Here is a 14,791-nt window from a genome sequence, read left to right on the forward strand (position 1 = left end):
ATGGCCGACAGAGCAAAGCTCTTGTGCGCTAGTCGAGAGATGCAAGTCCCAGAACAGGATTTTATTTTTTATTTATTTTTATTGCAATTTTTTAAATTGTATTTAAAAAAAAAATATCTTATTTAATTTTATGGTATTTGAGGATTTAGGTTTTTCCATACATGAAATTAATTTTACTATTTGCAATTTATATTTCAATTGAAATAATTGACTTACCTTACTCTAACCATCTCTGACCGGACTCGAAGAAGTAGTGCAACCGTTTTGATCCAAGTGGATCAAACCTGATACATTTTTCGATGAATTTTGGAGAGATACTTTTTTTCAATTTTGATACTTTTCCAAATACAAATGAAAAAAATCTGTAAATTTTTATGCATTACAAAACATGTCGTGCACCTGTGGCAACGTACATCCAAAAATTCAATGTCGTTCTCTGAACGAACCTTTCATGTATTGTGACATGGTCCATGTCGAAAAACGTCAAAATGTGAACAAACGAACAGTATAATAGCGCTGCATTTTTTTATTTTCACTATAACAAAGATTAGGGCTTGGTACTCGGCAATTCGGTGCTCGGTAAGGCCCTGTTTCCACAGGAAAACACCAATGTCGTGATAACCATGTCACAAAATATATTTCCAATGGATACCGCCTTACCGCTTGACATCTATTGCAGGCAATTTGATAGTTTGACAGCCATATTTTCACTTGATAGAAAGCGTGCTGGTGGTTATATCGATGAAATATTAATATTAAATCAAAATAAGAATCTGTTCCCTATTGGATTATTTATGACAACGTTTTAGGAAGCTTTCAGTAAGTTTGTTTAAGATTTAAATGTTTTTAATACCGAAATTGAGAGAATGTTGTCTGGCGGCGTCATGCGGCAAATGCTTATACATATGAAGACATCAAAGTGCCCACACACAACAGCTGGTAGGCAATAAAAATTGCAAGGTGTAACTGCAACTGAAATTGTGCAAATCGCTCTCGGGGAAATAATTTCAATTTGCTCGTGCAATAAATGTTACATTGTTTTGGAAAATGGTTTTTCATAAAAATTATTGGTTTTATTCCATATTGATGCTTTGATACTTAAATGAAAAAGTGTTACATATTGATACATTTTAAGTCTCTTTTCTGCTACAATTTTTCACAAGCCCGCGGTCACACTGACCAGAAGCAGTAGTGTTCACGCGACGCCACAGCCGACATTTGCCAGGAAAGCATTTAACTTTGTCTTAACAGCACTGACAAAATTCAAAATTATTTAAGTAAATTATACTTATATTGATGAAATTATTACTTATATTGAGTAAATTTATTTCCTCAAATTAATGACGTCCTATTTTTGAATTAACGAAAAACTTCTCAAATTGAGTAAATTTTTCGTAATGTTAAAGAAAAAACAATAACTCTAAAATAAGAATACTGTTTTCTTCTTTTAAGGAAATGCTTTTTTCAGAGTGTATGTGTATATCAGGGCGATTTTTTTGCGACTATTGTTTTTTTTTCACTCCTACATCAAAATTTGGTGGAAAAACACCTAAAAAAAGCTCCCTGAAAATTTGAACCCTTAAAACATTAAGTACTCGCCCAAGGCGTGCAAAAAGTTTTCCCATATAAAATACATACACGTAAACTTAAAAGTCTACAGCTCAGAGGCATTTTATGGTATAATCTTGGTCAATGATAGGTTTTCTTCAGAATTGAATGCTCTACAAAAGTGTCCATTGCGGTGTAATCCTAACTCCCACCAGCGGGGTAGTACGGGTAACTAAACCCAATTTTTTTCATGAAACTCCCGTTTTTTTGCCCCTATCTCGAAAATAACAAGAGCTACAGAAAAAATATAAATGACAAACTTGTAGGACTTTCACTTTCCTACAAAAAAGTTTCAGAACACAAATCGCTAACATCGATATTTTTTTTAGATATTGGGCATTTAAGTGTAAGGGGTGTGAAGTGACTTATGCCACTTTCAAAATAAACGACTCATGTATGTGTTTCAAACTACTATTTACTTATTAAACGATTTCTAATTTGGACTTCATTCAGCACTTTTTTGAAAATCGACCAAATCGGCGTGACCAAGTCCATGGTCCATTAATCCAAAGATCGATTAATCGAGCCCTTACGATGCGATTTTTTGTCGATTTTTTAGTTGCGATTCAATTCGTGAATCGATTAAAAAAATTCGATTTTTGCTCAATTGATGCATGTTGAACTACGGTCTTTTCACTCTGATCATTTATGTATACATTTGTCTATATCGATATCGATTCCTTTAGGCTGTTACAAACAACCGTTATGAGAACAAAGTTATATAACCCTTGTGCATAAGTGCGCTAGGGTAAAAACGAAAAAAAAACAATTAAAATCCCCAACCTGGGAAAACTGAGACTTTACTTTTCTATATACCTACAGTCTAAGCTTTCCGAAAAAATAATTTCATCAATTACCCAGAAAAAACTAAAAATTCCGTAGTGTTATTGACTTGGATCGAAGAAAACATAATATTACTATCAATCAAATGCCTTTTATTTTTCTCCAAACAAAATCGATCCAGCCTAACATACATGTGAATGTATGTACGTACATGTGTGTGTATTATCGCTAGCAATACTTCCAGCTCATCAAAAAAATATACCAATCCAATCGACGACAACATTTTACACTCGTCATGTCCAAGTGTCCACTTTGCAAATAAAATCGAAAATCAACTGGCGCTTTGTCATGCCTTCGCTTTATAGCCTGAATTTATTACCATTACAAACTTTGCTGAAAATACTCTGATTCTCTCCAAAACAATTACCGCCTCATTACCGCACGCGATCAGTAATCACACGTCCGTTCATTCAGATACTCTCACGTTGCTTTGGGCTGGTTCATTTTCTCGACCGATGCTCTGCGCTCAGCTCTGCTTCCCGGTTGTTTGGCCCCTTCTGGTCAATAGCGAAATATTTATCTACTCAGCCAGAATCGGTGTACTGTGATAGTGCCGACAACTTCATGCATACATTTGCCCCCACTGCGATTTGTTTGCCTACAATTTTACACACATGTGCAACTTTTAGATGCGCGTATATTGTACGAGTTTATGATTTTACACACTTACTTGCATGCGCTGACTAACAAACTAGCAACCATCTCATCTTACTTTGCCGCGTTACCTCCACTCGCGCTCGAAATGCAAACTGGAATGTGAATGGAATTTCAAAAATGTTTCATCGTTACCAACGCTTGCCAACATACCTACAAGCGCATTCACTGACGCTTGCAGGCCCGACAACCGACTAGCCCCAACCATCCAACAAGCCAGGCAGATTGTTGTTCAGCTGGCGCGCACTAGTAGGTGTGTACCCGACGGCGTCGCACTGTAGTTCAAAATTGGCATTTTGTTTTCAAAATTCACTGGAGCCTTAATTTTTTGTTTATTATTTTTTAATTTATTAATTATTTGAGCCCGATTTTTGAATTTTTGTTTGGTTTATTCAATTTTTGATTGCAGTGTGCACAAAAAGAAGCAATTTTATAGAAAATCGATTCTCCTGTTCTAGTTAATAAATGTTACATAATAAAAACATGTTGAAAACAATTGTATTCTAGTATAATAAAGTGCAAGTTGTAAGTGGGTAAGAGTTATGGTTGATTTTTAATGATATAATACAATTATTTCCTATTTAGCTTGCAGATGTGCTCGAAATGTTAACGAACAATCACGCGACATCTTAGACACTTGCGAATTGCACTTCATTGTAGTAAATGATCTATAAAACTGCATACCCACCATTTTTCTAGAAACTTTTTTTAATTTTGGTGAAAATTGGTCTATAGCATTTAACATTTTTTTTTTGTTTTGGAAGAACCCTACTATTGTTTTATGTAACATTTATTAACTGGAACAGGAGAATCGATTTTCTTAAAAATTAGCTATTTTTCTGCACTTTGAACTAAAAAGTTTAATACAAATTGAAAATTTTATTAACTTTCATTTCAAAAAATCTTCAAATTGAGTAAAAAATGAAGGCTCCAGTTAATTGTGAATACTAAATGCCAGTTTTTAACCACTGTGCGTTGCGTTGGCGTTTGATTATTTTAAGTTGACGACTCTGTAGCAGAGGTAGACCCTGAAACGTCGGCTGTGGCTGCGAGCAGCGTTGCCGAATTGACGATTTCGTCGTCATTTTGACGTTATTTAATTTTTATTCGATTTGACGATTTGTCCCCCGTAATGACGATCTTTTATTTTGATTTGACGATTTTTTCCCCGTAATGACGATCTTTTATTTTAGCTTTTCGTCCAAATTACATATGTACATATGTATGTAAAAAATTTGTTAAAGGAAAACGTAATCCAAAATACAACCATGCATTTATCTAGTTTTGTTCTGCAACCGTGATTTTAGTTATATTAAATTGGTTCTAGAATTGTAAAGAGACAGAAAAGTAGGAGAAGGAATATGTTCGGTGAAAATTATCTATCAGTTAGTAAATGCTAATGTTACACCATTATCGCACACAAGGGGTGGGTTTTGGGGTTCAAACCCCCCTAAAGCTAATAACCTCAAATACAAACTGTATCTTAAAGCTAAGAATCCAGCTCTCAAAGAAATTATAAGAAATATTTATTATAATTTCTGTTGCTTGAAAAAGCGCGTTGCTTTTGCTGTAAATTTTCACGAGGAAATGAATATACTAGCATTTTTTTCTTGAGAGCTGCAAACTGATTTAAGAAATTTTGGTAGAAGAAAATTTCTTTTCCATTTCTCGTCCGTCGTTTTATATGAATTTTTCGTTTTTCTTGAGAGTTCAGTTAATTTTTTCGGTATTCGAAATATTAAAAAAAATTAGAAATCGTGAAAAATCAGCGATAGAGATGCCAGAAACCAGAAATCGAAAAAAGGAACATAAAAGTGCAAAAATTCATGGAATCAATAAATTTATTTTTACTGAGTCTTATTTAAAATTTTTTCTTAGGTACTTTTGAAAGTTGAGCGCATCTTGAGTTTATAGCACTTTTTATTAAACAAGTAGTTTTTAAGGAAAGAACACAACGGACTTCAATTCTTATATTCAAATTTAGGGGCACCGTTAATTTCTTCATGATCCAATCATCGGATCTCTAAACCAAATTACGGGACGAACCTTGAGGTACCATCTTTCTACAAAAAAATTATTATTGAAATCGGTTCACGTGGTCCAAAGTTACGTATTCCGGCGAATTGATAACCTCCCCTTTTTTTAAAGTCGGTTAAAAGTGTTTGAGTTCTGTTAATCTTATGTAAATAAAGTGCAGTTTATGAATTTTAAAACGTTTATTTATTTATTACATACTGTACATAAAACTTGCATAAATATATTTTAAAGAGCGTATTATCTGAAGAAATTCAGTATTTTCCGGTGATATATCTTCAGAAATATAAAACCCCCCTAAAATATATTCCTGGGTGCGCCCCTGTGTTACACTAAGGGTATTCACATCCATTTAGGTAGTTTTGGTAAATTGCTGTAACAGAAAATTTAAGGAAATTTACTAACCCATACGCGTTATGCCTTTCGGCAGCGGGGGGATTTAAAATTGAATAAATATCAAACAGCTGATTGCAGTTTTCAAACTACAAAATAAAATCGGTACTTTTTTCTAATGGAATTATAAAATCTATTATATTTTAAGGCGTCCACCAAAATATTTCGGAAAAATATTAAGATTTACGGGAGTTGGATTTGAAATACCAAAATGTAGTTTTTTATGAATAAAAATAGTTTCTTAAAGATGTTTTTTGAAAAAATCCCCTCAAATGACATAACGGTTTTAGATTAAAAAATTTGCATAAACATATTTTTTCTTGTTTTTTGTTATTTTATGGCCTTATAACAATTATATTCAACAATTTTTATTGAGCTTGAGGCTGTTTTTAATGAAAAAGTTATTGTGGAAAAGCAACAATAATTTGAAAAAATGGTAGAAGTGATAGCTATTTCGGAAATCACCACATTTCCTCATCAGACTTCTTTCAGTAGGATTCGAACCGACGATCACCACTGACGCACTGTGCTAAGCACAGTATCGGACATACATACATACATATGTATCATTTGCAACAAAATGTTTATTATGTTTATTTATTTATTAAGAATTTTTATTTAAAATATAGTTCGATCTATAACAGAAACCACAGAAATAAAAATTTCAGAAATTGCACAAAGTACACAAAAATGAATCAAACTTCAAAAAATGTTCATCAAAATTTTAATCAGAACTTTCAGGGTATGCAGTTTTGTAGCCCGTTTAATTTTATTCAACATGGTGCAAGTTTCAAGTCACTAACAATTACCGTTGATATTTTAGATTTTTATTTTTTTTTTGTCATTTTCTTCTATATAAAAATAGCTTTTGTTTATACGTTATATGCAGGGCCGAAAAACTAAGCATGAACAAATCAATTTTAAGCGCTTGGAAAAGCACTAAAACATTAGCAAATATGCTTGCAAATATGCTCGAAAAACAATAAAAAAACCTAAGCACAGTTAAATTTTTTGTTTTTATTCAGTTCATTTCAATGATTAAAAAATTACAATGGACAATGGACAGTGTTGCTTGATATTCTTAAAACAAGTAGATGTTTAATGAGCTGCTCTATGTTACGCGAGGTTAAGACATCTCACAAAATTGTGTTTCATGAGAATTTTTTTTGCAATTTTTTGTTTCATGAACCTGCGCTTAGTGGAACACGTCTGTCAAGTTAGCACTACACTAGTTGAAATTGGAAACGTTAACTATGGCATTAATTGTAGTGTTTTTGTTGTGGAAAGAAAAAATGTGTAGCTATCGTTTTTTAGGAAAAAATGTATGTATGTAGTGCTAACTTAGCACCATGAAAAGATGCGTAAAGATAAAGGCAAAGATTAAGACCAAGGTAAATTTAAACACTTTACTTATATAAGGGCAAAGATGAAGGGGAATATGTAAATGAAAAAATGATAAACATAAAAATAAAAACAATGAATAATAATAAAAGATGAGGATAGAGGAAGAAAGATTAAAATAAAGGTAATTATAGAGAAAAGGATATAGATAGAGACACAGAGACTCAATCTGAGAACTATTTTGGGAATTTAGAGATTTTCTGGATTCTCGGGACTTATCGATATAATAATCGACATTTTTATCGATTCGATTTTGTTATCGATATTTTATCGATTTCGTTATCGATATTGTTGTCGATTATTTATTATCCATTTTGGTATCGACTATTTATCGATTTTGTTTTCGATGTTTTTGTCGATTTAGTTATCGATATTTTTATCGACTTTGCTACCAGTGTTATTGTCGATTTTGTTATCCATTATTTTATCGATTCAATTATCGACTATTTATCGATATTTTTATGGATTTGTTATCGATATTTTTATCGATTTTGTTATAGATATTTTTATCGATTTTCTAATCGATTTTGCTAACAATATTATTATCGATTTTGCTATCGAAATCTTTATCGATTTTGCTTTCGAAATTTTTATCGAATTTGTCATCGACTTTGTAATCGATATTATTATAGGTTTTGTTATTAATATTTTGGTGGATGTTACTATCGATTTTGTTATCGACAGAGTATAAAGACAAAAATTAAGATAAAGGAAAACAGAATAACAAATCATCTAGATAGAAAAAAAGACAAAAAATATAACCTTAAACAAAAGCAGATTTATGTATGTATGTATATTGTTTATGAGACAAAATAGATATGTAACGTAAGTTTCCCTCTCCAATGTGGTCCAGGCGCACTTACTTTTTTTATAAGTGCCGGATGTTTTTTAGAATTAAATATTAAATAAAAAACTAAAGGCGCAAAAACATTGGGCGAATAAAAACAAAAGATATTGTTTAAAACATTTTCATAAAAAAGTTCTTTCATTTTAATTGCGTGGTTTCCTTTATGAGACATTCGTTTCTGTCCATATGTATATGTGCATATAAAATGCGAATGCAATTAAAATTCTTTGAAGGTATATTAATTATTATTTTTAGTATAAGTACATATGTATGTATTTATGCTGGTGCGTTTCAATTGATACTAATTTGTAGCAAACATAGCACTCGCACATCAAGAGGTTGATTTGTTTGTTTACAGTTTTTTGACATTATAACTAGCTACAAGAGAGCTCGAGCTAGTTGTCACTTCTACCTTATTAATACCATGTCCCCACCGAAGTTAACCACGTAGTTATGGCTATTGAGTTGGTTATCCCGATAACCCACTTGATTTAGCGTAGTTTCGCCATATAAAAATGACAGCACTTAACCATTTCACTGAGATGGTTAAAAGCTAACCAACTCGAAACCACCATCTGTGGGTCATTAGCGTTAAAATGTAAAGAATTCGTTCCCTACTAGTGTTTGGATTCAACTAAGATCAGATTAGATTTAGATTTTTGAAAAAATTTTAAACCTACTCCTCTACTCCGCTTGACTTCAAATCTATTCCTTTTTTTCATTCAAGTTATGCCCCTCTTGGGGCCGTTTTTTGAGTGTTCACCACCGGTTTCAGTAAAAAAATTTACAGTAAGTCAAATCTCACTGTTAAAAAGTAACTCTTTCATAGTAATGCGTCAGTAAAGTAACTTCGTTATTTTTTGATGTATGGCTGCACAAATTGGCGTATGCAGAACTTTACTTAAGTTGTTAAAAAATATACATATGTAGAATGAAATTTATATAAAGTAGAAAAGGTTTGCTTTTTAAAAAATTAAGTGTTAAATACGTTCTACCATATAGAATATGCTTAAAATTACCTAAATATGTAACATATTATCCTTATATTGCCTCGCGTTCTTATTTTGCATGAATAGAAAATATTTTAGTCAAACAATTAATGTCAGAAACAAAAATAAAAAATTCAATCTAGTACGGAATTTTTGTTTTTGCTCCGATTTTTGCAGTAATTTAGTCCTGAATCGATTTTTATAAACCTCAAACCGCAGTGTGGACAGCAATAGCTAGTGATGTCGTTAAGTTCGATTTGAGATGCTTAACTTTTTGGTGGGGACATGGTATAAATATGCCTTGGACTAGGTGTATGGCGTCAAGTTAGCACTACATACCATATTTTTTTTTAAATGAGTGCTACAATTTTTTTCTTTCCACAACAAATTTACAACAAAAACACTACAATTAATGCCATAGTTAACTTTTCCAATTTCGAAAAGTGTAGTGCTAACTTGACAGACGTAGAAAATATGTACGGTGGTCCTTTTTTGCATTTACATAATATACAAAACATATGTAACCTGATTTTTGTTAATAAACCAGCGAAAATTATGTGTGTATTGCAAATTGCCCACATGTGTTTTTGAGAATTTGGATTTCTAAAAGTGCCTATTGAACTTAGACCTTTAATAACTCTTGTAATTATTGTTTTCTCCAAAAGAAAAGGTATATCGTTACGTTCATCTCAATGCTCTCTATCGATCCCCATATTTTTTTATAACTGAATATACATGCATATCGCTTATTTACTAAAATACTGAGTTAAATAAAAAAATTAAACTTTTGAGCAAGTAATGCCGAATAATAATAATAATGCCACGTTTACATTTTGCCAGGAGTATTCCAGTCTAGGGAGTCAGGGCTCCAGCGGTCTGTAGAGTGAGCAGAGAGGGGAGGAGTGACTTTCTAAAGTTTGGCTGTGCTCTTTCTAATAGGTGGGATCTATGGCGCCACACCATATCCCCTCCGCCACAAACCCAAAAACCATTGCACATATAACCGAAAATTCCCCTTTTCTTGATTAATAACAAAACATTTTTGCCTTTTATTTGACCTCGATGTTTAGTCAAATTACGGGAACTGTTCGGGTATGTGTACAATAGTTTTGTGGTGTGCAGCGGAGGGGAAGGGGGTGTAGCACCTAAAACCCAACCCAACAGAAAGAGCAACGTCCAAGCTTTAAGAAAAGTAAAATTAGGATTTTGACATAGAAAATGTAAACTCGGGTCCGAGAGTACTCTCTGAGATATAGTTCAAATGGGACTAAACTTAGCAAGTCAATTATATCGTAGCTAATTCATTTTCGATGCTTGCTTTTGTAAGACGCAACAGTACTGCGTTTTTGAATCCCTATACTCACAAAGTCCCATACTCTGCTTTTGTTCGGTCAAGATTAGAGTACGCTGCCTTTATTTGGAGATCTTATTACCAAGTTTGAGTCAGTCCTGCGCGTGTTTATCCGACACGCATTTAGATCGCTTAACTTCCGACTCTATCCCATCCTATTTTTCACGTTGTCAATTAATTAACTTAATGCCGTTGCATAACCGAAGAATTTTCCTGTCCATTTCCTACATTTTCAATGTAATTTCCGGTAACGTTGATTGCCCCTTATTGCTCAGCAGAATTTATTTGAATGTGCCTAGCAGAATTTTGCGGCATACTGATTTGTTTAGAGTCGCTATTACCAAAACTCTTTACAGCCGAATTGCTCCCTTAAATAGAACTTTGCAAGAAATCAATACGATTTCAAGTTCTCTAGACCTTGATCTCTCTATGTCAAAGGGTATTTTGGGTATTTTCCGAAATCAGCTTGAAACTTACTTAAGTAATCTCAATAATATCTTATAATGTGTAATTTTTACTAATATGTGTAGTCTGTAAGAACATCCTGTTCATAGACTTCATAAACAAATAAATAAATAAATAAATAAAAAAGAAACTGGTGCGTGGGTATGGGCCTAAGCATCAACCCCTCCAAAACAGATTTTTCCGCTTTTCTAGAAGAACCCTTCCAGGTATGAGGAACATCACTTTGAATCAAGCACCTGGGATTAATACTAGACTTCAGACTTCTGTGAAAGGCGAATCTTGACGCAATCACTTCCAAAGCTACGAGGGCACTCAAGGTATGTAAATGTCTGGCAGGAAAGACTTGAGGCTGAGATCCTTAGATGTATACATACCATGATAGTTAGACCAATGTCACTTACGGGGGCAGCGACCTGGGTCTTGAGAATCACCCTTGACATGTCCAACGGCAGCGCTGGAGGGCATTCTCGAGCACGAGCCGCTGCACCTTACCATAGAACAGATAGCGAAGCGAACTCTACTAAGCTCCACGAAAGGCTTTGGCAGAAGCAAAACCGTGTCATCGAGGAATAGAGACAAGCTAGGCTTCCAAATCGCATTAGCTTTACTCTTTATGGATAATAGGCTCAAATCAGTTGACTTTGACAGGAAATAGAGCTTTGCAACAAAGGGAGCGGACCGGTTAGCCAGAACGGGAGTGGCCTCATCGCCTTTAGGGCGAAACCTTTCCAATCAGCTTTAAAAAATTTTATATAGGTCCGGTGTTCCGGGGAAGCAAAGTCGGTTTGTTTATCGATCGAGATGACTATGGGCACATGGTCTGATGCCAACGCCAGCGTAGGTCGCCATGATACACTGTTTATCTGACCAGCGCTGAGTATTGTTGCCTGGCGAGCTGCAGCAGCTGTCCATAATCCTGGTGGGCGCGTCGTCGTTCATTGTGCAGAATGCTGAACCGTCTATCTGATCAGCCAAGTCTGTTCCCCTATGATCGTTTGACAGGCTTGAATACCAAAGAACGTGGTGCGAATTAGTCACCTACTACCGTACGGTTTTCACCTCTGAGGACCGCACCTATATCAGGGTGATATCCTGCCGGGCAGCAGGTGACAGGAGGTATGTGAACGTTAAATATTTCGAGCTCAACATCGCCTGAGCGGTTAGCAATGCCCTGAAATTCTAGGGTGGTATCCTTGCGGTTGATGTCTGCTTCAATAAGACGATTCTGTACGGTGTGATGAACGCTAAGCCACCACCATTATCTTCCTCGCGATCTCGACTGTGCACGTTGTATCCGGCACAATTCAACAATGCTGAATTGCTGTGCAACTTCGTCTATTGGACCGCTTCTATCAAAATGCCATGCCTTCCCATGAATACGGTTATCTCCTCGATCTTACTCTGAAGTCCCTTATAGTTAAATTGAAGGAGCTTCATGTGGTTCGGGAGTCGTGTTGTTATGCGGGGCACCAGCCAACACAGGTGTTGCACTTGATTTATGTCACGTTACGGAATATCCTGGTTTGACATACCGTGCAGATTGTAGGAGGTACCAAGAGTTGTTGGCGGCGGCGTGTTGATGGTGGTGCGGTTGTGCCCGTTGTGGTGTGGTCTATTGTGTTGTTGTGGGGCTGTGGTATTTGTGTTGAGGTGTTCAGGCGGACTGGGGTCAGGTTTTACAGGACTTGCAGGAAAAGCTGTTTTCTCCATTAAACAACCTTATGGAGGGTGATCACCTGGAACGGCTTCCTGTAAAAACCTGCAAATCCTGAAGCATCTGGAACGCTCATATTGGCTACACAGTAGCAACAATTACGAAAAAAAAATTGATCTCATGAAAATTTTGTAAGTACTTAGGAAGGAGTTATAAGACTCTGGTCTACAGATCCATAGTTGAACCACATTTCATATACTGTCCAACAATCCTTTTTATAGCAAGCGAAACACAAATCGATAAGCTTCAAAAAGTGCAAAATATTCCTTATTCACATAGCAGAAGCGACTAAGGTCGTTGAACACATCCCCAGCGCAGGTGACCATTCAGTCTGATGTGACCCATCAGAAAACCGGTCAATATTCTTACTCTCTCTTTTGGGGAGGTTTATTATTGCGATGTTATGTGGAACGATTTTTCGTCATCCCTTTCGAAAACGAAAAATTATACTGAAGATGGCACAACGCCGAAACCGGTTTGTCTCCAAATTTGATAAGGGGTGACGGAAAATCGCTCCACATTACATAACACTCCTACCCTGTAGGAAACACCAACAATGAAAATGAGTTTATTATTGCTCTATATCTTGTAAGGTTGTTATCCCCCAGTAGGCTCTTAGCCTGGCGTAGGCCTACCGTGTTATGCCAGTGCTGACTCCTTACTGTGATCCTCTCCTTCTTGAGCTCTTCCTTGATTGTACTAGGACCGCTATGAAGGGCTCAGGCCCTATAGGCGACGAGGCGGCTGCTGTCCTAGCTAGTCGGTCCTCTTCCTCATTGCCGACAACTCCTACGGGACCTGGCACCCAAGTTAATTGGATGTCGTTGTACACCGCCAGGGTGTTGAGCTTGTCAATACACTCAAGAACCAGATAGGATTTAACCTCAAATGATGAGAGTTCCTTGAGTGTTGCCTGGCTGTCGCTCATGATTAAATTATTTAATTACGATACTTCCTACGTTACGAATCAACGCTGCCGCCTGTTTAAGCCCTGCACGTGATATATTTACGGTATTGCTTGGAATCACGTTCATTCCAATAGCATCGAGAATATGTTATCTTAGTTAATTATATATAAACTATTTTATAGCTTAGAATGAAAATTTTAACCTGGTAACTTATATTAAGCTTTAATTTTACTGTAATAAATTAGTATGTATGTATGTACATAGTCACTCACAGAAGTATTCGTAATTTAGTTTTTTCACAATATTCAAAACGTTTTCCATCATAAATCTTTTTCGTTAATTTTCATTAAAAATATAGCTCATTCGATAACAAAAACCATATAAATCATTCTCGAAAACTTTGTATAAAATTCATAAAAATGAATCAAACTTAAAAAAAATATCATCTAAATTTCAAACTTTTTATTCAGAATTTTTAGAAAAATTTTCGGTATGCAGTTTTGTAGCCCGTTCAATATTGATATCATAAAGTACAAGTAGCTAAAAATTACTACTGATGTTTTTATTTTTTTTTTTCTTTGTCGAGAGTTTTGCGCATTTTTTCCATATAAAAGTGGGTTTTGCTCATGCCTTATATGGAAACAAAAATAGGATCGATAGAGACCATTGAGGTGAACATAACGGTATATTTATTTTTTTTGGGAAACAACAACTACAACAATTATTAAAGGTCAAAGTTCAAATTAAGCATTTTCTCAAATTAATATTTCTCGAAAACCTCTTCAAGGAATTGGACAATTTTGATGTCATTTGATAGAGAATTTAATTCTCTTTAATTTGATATACATATTTATACATATACCTTTTTATAGTTTTCACGAAAATGGAATTAATGTGGAAAAAATGTATACAGGGTTTTTGTGTATAAACACCTTTCTCCGTAGGCGGCCTTCGGCCGCACTTACGGATTATAAGTTATAATTTATATAATTTATAACCCTCAAAAAGTAGAATTCTCTTTCTGTGTTGCGAAGAAAAGGCGCTGAACACCTTTTGCAGAGAACACCTTTCTGCGTAGGCGGCCTTCGGCCGCACTTATGGATTATAACCCTCACAAAGTAGAATTCTCTTTCTGTGTTGCGAAGAAAAGGCGCTGAACACCTTTTGCAGAGTACACCTTTCTGCGTAGGCGGCCTTCGGCCGCACTTATGGATTATAACCCTCAAAAAGTAGAATTCTCTTTCTGTGTTGCGAAGAAAAGGCGCTGAACACCTTTTGCACAGAACACCTTTCTGCGTAGGCGGCCTTCGGCCGCACTTATGGATTATAACCCTCACAAAGTAGAATTCTCTTTCTGTGTTGTGAAGAAAAGGCGCTGAACACCTTTTGCAAAGAACACCTTTTGCAAAGAACACCTTTCTGCGTAAGCGCTAAATAAATATGTATACAAATTAAAGAGAATTAAATTCTCTATCAAATGATATCAAAATTGTCCAATTCCTTGAAGAGGTTTTCGAGAAATATTAATTTGAGAAAATGCTTAATTTGAACTTTGACCTTTAATAATTGTTGTAGTTGTTGTTT

General features: G+C 35.0%; 1 protein-coding gene across 5 annotated transcripts in view; it reads right to left on the reverse strand.

Annotated features, from left to right (window-relative positions):
- wts (serine/threonine-protein kinase warts) overlaps positions 1 to 14,791 on the reverse strand; it is a 71,942-nt gene that overhangs the window by 55,857 nt on the left and 1,294 nt on the right. For 2 of the 5 annotated variants that reach the window (XM_017628035.1, XM_017628026.1), the window contains exons 2-3: positions 3,116 to 3,200; positions 2,771 to 3,049 (exon numbers count right to left, since the gene is read on the reverse strand). The exons of 2 other annotated variants lie outside the window; for them this stretch is intronic. The gene's annotated coding sequence lies outside the window, so the exon portion shown is untranslated. Of the gene's footprint in view, positions 1 to 2,770; positions 3,050 to 3,115; positions 3,201 to 3,258; positions 3,283 to 14,791 lie in introns of those variants that run through there. One more of the 5 variants, XM_017628039.1, reaches the window with a different exon arrangement.

The sequence above is a fragment of the Rhagoletis zephyria genome, unplaced genomic scaffold (assembly GCF_001687245.7).
Source record: "Rhagoletis zephyria isolate East Lansing unplaced genomic scaffold, Rhagoletis_zephyria_1.1 Rzeph_scaffold_00074, whole genome shotgun sequence".
NCBI lineage: Eukaryota > Metazoa > Arthropoda > Insecta > Diptera > Tephritidae > Rhagoletis > Rhagoletis zephyria.